Source organism: Gossypium hirsutum, chromosome A10, assembly GCF_007990345.1.
Source record: "Gossypium hirsutum isolate 1008001.06 chromosome A10, Gossypium_hirsutum_v2.1, whole genome shotgun sequence".
NCBI lineage: Eukaryota > Viridiplantae > Streptophyta > Magnoliopsida > Malvales > Malvaceae > Gossypium > Gossypium hirsutum.
In genome coordinates this window covers 10,648,465-10,655,314 of record NC_053433.1, presented here as the reverse complement: position 1 = coordinate 10,655,314, position 6,850 = coordinate 10,648,465, and the positions used below count along the sequence as shown (strand labels likewise).

The following is a 6,850-nucleotide window of genomic DNA, read 5'->3' as shown; positions in this document are numbered from 1 at the left end:
GTTGCCAATTGGTTCTTTTGAATTTGTGGATATATGTAAATATGACATGTATAGGCTAGTATTAAAGATGATAAGTATGGTTACTTGAGATAATGAATTTTTGGTACATTTTGTGGTATAAGTCTAAGCTATGTTATTTGGCTAAATTTGGTATAATGCTTTGGTTGTAAATAAGTGTTCAATTATGGTATGTTTGGTAAGTAGTAGATGGAATGGAATTATGCAGATGTTATCTTGATATGTGGTTGGCATATGATTGGAAAATGCATGATGTTATTAGGTATTTGAAGACTAAGTTGAATTAGTATCATATATGTATAAAATGTATTGGAATGGCTGCCTATTGAGTTATGAATTGATGAAATTTTATGCTTGTGCCTGTATGTGAAAATAGGGTGGCAAAATGGCTTTGCAAATAGCCTATTTTTGTCCACACGAGCAGAGACACGGGCGTGTGTCTCGGTCGTGTGTGACACACGGTTATGTTACACGGTCATGTGTCCCCTGGTGTTGAATTAAAATAAAGTTAGTATGCTCCACACGGTCTCACACACGGGCGTCTGACTGTCCTTGTGGTACAAGTCAGTATACCCTCTAATTGGCATACGGCCTAGCACACGGGCGTGTGACTTGGTCGTGTTGCATAAGGCAGTATACCTTACAGTTTTGGCACAACCTAGCACATGGCCTGGTACACGAGTGTGTGTGGCCACTTCGAAGGGCATACGGGCTAGACACACGGGCGTCTGGTCGGCCATGTGACCCAAGTCAGTATGTATACCCTATTTCCACATGGCCTAAGACATGGGCGTGTCTACTAGCCGAGTGAGGCACACGGCCTGTTCACACGGGCTTGTGATCCTTGTATATTTAAATTTTTTCTAAGTTTCAAAAATTTTCATATGTTATCGGTTTAGTCCCGAATCACTTCTAAAGTATGTTTAAGGCCTCGTATTGAATAATGATTGTATGATTTGATTGTTTGTATGCGAAAAGTACATGTATAAGTGTTATAAGTTTAAAAATGCTCCGTAACCCTATTCTAGCATTTAATACGGGTGAGGGGTGTTATATTTATTGTTATCAGAACTACGGTTTAGTCAATTCTAGGACTAACGTAGTGTATGTGAGTCTAGCTATACATGCCACATATAAAACTGTGATAGTGTGATGACTCCTGACATTTTCAAATTTGATTTTATATAGTAATGGGTCCCGAATGAGCTGTAACAAATGATGTAGAGAGTAACACGCCAGCTCTTGCTCAAGGGACAGTGTCTTCTGAATCTAGACCCTGTAGTTTCTCAAGGTATGAATCCTCTATGATTGAATAAGCCACTTATTGATAATATACGGAAACACGGGACTGAGGAATTAAGAGCCACTGTGAATGATAACCCTGAGAGAGTAGAGTTTTGGCTTGAAAACATGATTCGGGTATTTGATGAACTGTCATGCACACTTGAAGAATGTTTAAAATATGTTGTATCACTGTTGAGAGACACTGCATATCAGTGGTAGAATACCTTGATATCTGTAGTTCCGCGAGAAAGAGTTACTTGGGAGTTCTTTCAAGTTGAATTCAAAAAGAAATACATCAGCCAAAGGTTCATTGACTAGAAAAGAAAAGAATTTCTTGAATTGAAACATGGTCGGATGTCGGTAACAGAATATGAAAGAGTTTGTACAATTCAGCAAATATGCTTGTGAATGTGTTTCTTCTGAAGCTATAATGTGTAAAAGGTTCAAGGATGGATTAAATGAAGAAATTAGACTATTAGTTGGGATTCTTGAGGTTAAAGAGTTTTTCGTTCTATTTGACGAAGCTTGTAAAGCCAAAGAGCTTTGCAAAGAGAAAAAAAAAGAAGATTTTGAGGCTAAAGACTTCAGAAAGAGATTTGTGGGCAAGTCAAATCGATCAGCATCAAATAAATTTAAAGAATATCATTCTCGTTCTACTGCTTTTATGGGGATTTCGATCAGAGATAGAGATACGAGACATTTCAACTCTAAACCTCAGACGACATCTATTGCCAGTGTGGGTAGTGTTAGAAATGTTAGACTTAAATGAAAGTACTGCAATAAACGGCATTATTGTGAATGTAGATTAGTAAGCAGAGCTTGTTTTAAATGTGGATCTCTTGATCTTTATCTCCGAGACTATCTAGAAAAGTTTGTAGCTGAAAGAGATCAACCGGTGAAAGTAAGTAATACGGCTACTAGAGGCAGACCACCCCTAAACATTGGAAATACTAGTGGTAACTGAGGTGCTACGAGAGATTCTGCTGTAAGATCTGAGGCATGAGCACTTCCAGAGCTTATGCTATCCATGCACGGGAAGAAGCATCAGCACCAGACGTTATTACCAGTACTTTTTCTCTTTTTGATACTGATATAGTTATGTTGATAGATCCTGGATCAACCCATTCATATATCTGTATGAATTTAGTATTTAAAAAGAGTTTACATGTCGAGTCTACAAAGTATGTAATTAAAGTATTGAACCCTTTAGACAAGTGATAAACCGTAATTTATACATATTTTTACCCCATTCTTAACATATTTTATGGATGATTTCTCCTCAGATTTGGTGGATTCGATGCTCCTAATCCTTTAATTTCATGTTTTATACTTAGGTGAGCATAAGAGAGTAAAAGGACCGAGAAACGAGCCAATAATAGAGAAAACGGGCCAACGCAGGAAATTAGCACGGCCTAGAGTTCACCACACGGGTAGACCACATGCCAGTGTAGGTTTAACAGGCTTTGACACGGCCTTAAGTAATCGCACACGGGCGTGTCCCTGCCCAGCCCAAGTTTAGTCCAATTTGGAAAAGGCCAATTTTGAGGGCTCTTAGGCATTTCAAAGCCTATTTAAACACCTGAGGAGGCACTTAGAAGGGGGACACAGAGTAGGAAGCAAGGAATTGCTCAAGTAAAGCTGATTGATCCATCTCAAAAGATGGATTCATCATCAGGACTAGAGATCTCCCTTCAAGTTCTTTCAAGAGTTTTGGGTTTTCTTATGTTTTGTTATCTTTATGCTTTTGAGATGTTTTCTTTCATAAGTATGAATTAATCCCCCTAAATACCTAAGGGGAATGAAACCTAAGACAGATCTTGTTATTATTATCTGAATTGTATGATAAATATTTAACTTGTTCTTGATTATGTGTTCTTAATTCTTGTTTTAATATTCCAGGATATTGATTCTAGTTAACGCTCTTATTCAGAAGAGGAATAGGCCCTGTTTAAGAGTAAATTTGTCATAATTAAGCGGAGTTGATTGCACGCCTAGAGATAGGGTGATAAGATTTTGCCGGATTAGGGTGAAACCTAATAAGGGAATCCATAAATCGAGTTAATGCAATTCTAAGGTGTTAATTAGAAATAGATTTCAATTATTCAACCTAGGGTTAGACGTTATTAGTCTCGAGAGAGATAATAATATAACTTAGGGATTTCTATGGATCAAGTCAAATGAATAAATCATCTGATTCAGAGTTAAATAACAAGTGAAGTCTAGGTGGATTTTTCCTTAGGTATTGTCTCAATCAATCGAATTTTCCCAAAAGTATTTTCCCGAGTTTTCTTTCTGTGCATTCTTAGTTAGTAATTAGTTTAGATAATTAAACCTCTTAATTTTTAGGCTAGATAATAAAAAGGAAGTAAATACTAGTACTCGTAGCTCCTTTGAGTTCGACAATCTGGTCTTGCTGAACTATACTACTGCTTGATAGGTAAACTTGCCTTAATTGTGATAATAAGTTAGTCTCAAGAACGTTTCATTTATAAATTTTTAAAACCTGTTACGAATATCACGAATCAAGTTTTTGGCACCGTTGCCAGGGAACTAGGATATTAGGAAAACTCGATTTTTATTACTTTAGCCATTTACTTTAGTCGTAATTTAAGTTTTTATTTTATTTTCTTTTCTAATTTTTCTCTTATTTTCTTCTGATAGATTTTTCTAGTTTATGACCAGAAGAAACCCGTCAGGACTACTACTTTTTGATGGTGAGATCGATCGCACAGTTCGCAGAAATCAAAGAGAAATAAGGCGAAGCCTAAGATACACAGAGGACGAGCAAGAGGAAGATATTTCAACCACAACCGAGGAGATGGCTGAAAACCAAGAAAATCCGTTAGCTCCAGCGATTGCTGCTGATCCAGTAAATCAGAATCCTGTTCCACGCACTATGTATGATTATGCTAAACTTAATTTAACAGGAACTGAGTCAAGTATAGCTAGACCTGCTATTGCTGCAAATAATTTTTAACTGAAACCTAACACAATTCAAATGATACAACAGCTTGTTCAGTATTATGGTTTGCATGACGAGGATCCCAATGCTCACTTGGAAATTTCCTATAATTTTGCGATACTTTTAAAATTAATGGCATTTCTGATGATGCCATTTGCCTTCAGTTGTTTCCCTTTTCATTAAGGAATAAGGCTAAACAATGGTTGAACTCATTACCACGAGGGTCAATCACTACTTGGGAACAAATGACCGAAAAATTCTTATTAAAATATTTTCAACCGGCTAAAACAGCCAAATTACGTAATGATATCTCTTCTTTTATGCAGATGGATTTAAAAACACTCTATAATGCATGGGAGAGATACAAGGACCTTTTGAGAAGGTGCCATCACCATGGGTTACCGCTTTGGCTACAGGTTCAAACGTTTCATAATGGCCTGAATCCTTCGACTCGATAGATGATTGATGCAGCCGCTGGAGGAACCATCAATAATAAGACACATGAGGAAGTTTACGAATTTATTGAGGAGATGTCACTGAATAACTATCAGCGGTAAGTTATGAGAACAAAGCCGACGAAAGCAGCCGGTGTTTTCAACCTCGACGTGATTACTATGCTATCTAACCAAGTAGAACTCTTAAATAAAAAGATTGATGGTTTGTGTGGTTCTACTCAGGTACATTCAGTGATGAGGTGCGATTCGAATGGAGGAGGAGCATGCACAGAATATCAACCCTTCAACCCTAGCATCGAGGAGGAACAAGTCCAATATATGGGTAACAATAACCCTAGACCCCAAAATAACCTGTATAGTAACACTTATAATACAGGTTGGAGGAACCATCCCAACTTTTCGTAGGACGGTCAAGGAAATCAAAAACCACTACCTCCAGGCTTCCAACAACCACCTTACCAACAAGAGAAAAAGTCGAACCTTGAGGAGATACTAACAAAATTCATCTTAGTGTCATAAACTCGTTTTTAGAATACCGAGACAGTACTCAAAAATCAACAAGCATCAATCCAGGGGCTCGAAACTCAGATTGGATAGCTGGCCAAGTTGATTTTTGAATGACCACAAGGTAGCCTGCCAAGCAACACTGAATCTAACCCAAGGGAGCAACTCAACACGATTGTCATTCAAGATGAGGAAGGGCTAGTTGCAGAACCAAAGCCAGAAATGGTGGTAAGCAAAGGTAAGGATGAGGTAGGCCACAATGAGCCAAAACCGGTAATTACAGAATATAAACCTTGTGTGCTATACCCAATGTGACAAGGAAAGACCGCTCAGACGAACAATTTGGTAAATTCCTTAAACTTTTAAGAAACTATATATTAACTTACCATTTATTGAAGCCCTTTCGTAGATGCCAAACGTAGTCAAGTTTTTAAGGGAGCTTCCAGCAAATAAACGGAAGTTAGATGAAGCATCGTATATGGAGCTGAACGCGGTATGCTTAGCCATTCTACAGAATAAGCTACCCAACAAACTAAAAGATCCAGGGAGTTTTACAATTCCTTGTTTAATTGGTAGCTTAGATGTTAATAATGTGTTGGCTGATTTAGGGGCTAGTATCAATGTTATGCCTTACAAGTGGTTTAGGCAACTAGGTCTAGGGAAACCCAAACAAACTAGGATGAGCATTCAATTAGTAAATAAAATTATCAAATTTCCTAGGGGTATTATTGAAGATGTACTCGTTAAAATCGACAAATTTATATTCCCAATTGATTTCACTGTTCTAGACATAAAGGAGGATAGCAACGTCCCCTTAATTCTAGGAAGGCCCTTTTGAGCAACCGCCAGAACAATTATTGACGTTGGCACAGCTGAACTCACACTTCCAGTAGGAGACGAAACAATCACCCATCAAGCCCGTAATTCGAATAACACATCAAAAATCGAATGTGACTGTACAAATCATTTGGCTAAAACTAACCATATGGTGTAACCTTCTTTGCAGGAAACAGGTTCAAAGAATATACATAAGCCAAGCAATAACAAAGAACCCATCCATGAAGAGCGAATGTTACAAATCGAGAAGCTAGATGAATGGCAGAAACATAAACTAAGAAAACACAATAAACCAAAACCACGCCATGATGAGCTTAATTCCTCCGAAAATTAACTTAAAGTTAGAGACAAAGTACTAATAGATGTAGCAGATCCTCGAATCATCACTTCTGAACCGAATGAAGAAACCCCTCTTACGGTAATTAGTATTTTTCCATATGGTACGGTCGAGGTAAATCACTCCAAAGTTGGCACGTTCAAGGTAAATAGTACTCGTCTTAAACCTTATGTTGATAAAATTGATAACAGGGATGAGGAGTGTAAACTCCTCGATCCACCATGATCACACACCAGAGAGGTAAGTCGAGCTTAGACTATAAATAAGTGCTTCTCGGGAGTCAACCGTAGCACTAACAGTATTAATTTCTTTAAATTTTAGTTTTTAACATCTAACCTATTAACTAAGTCTTGAAATACAGGGTTTTCCCATCCACACGGCCAGGCACACGGGCGTGCCTTAGGCCATGCTCACACCATAGGTGGAGACACGACCGTGCGATACGATTGTGTG

General features: G+C 37.9%; 1 non-coding gene across 1 annotated transcript; it reads right to left on the bottom strand.

The window, feature by feature from the left end:
• Positions 1-4,557: 4,557 nt before the first annotated feature.
• LOC121208681 (small nucleolar RNA R71) lies at positions 4,558-4,664 on the bottom strand. Its single transcript, XR_005903812.1, has one exon. It is a non-coding gene; the product is annotated as a small nucleolar RNA R71 (small nucleolar RNA).
• Positions 4,665-6,850: the final 2,186 nt, after the last annotated feature.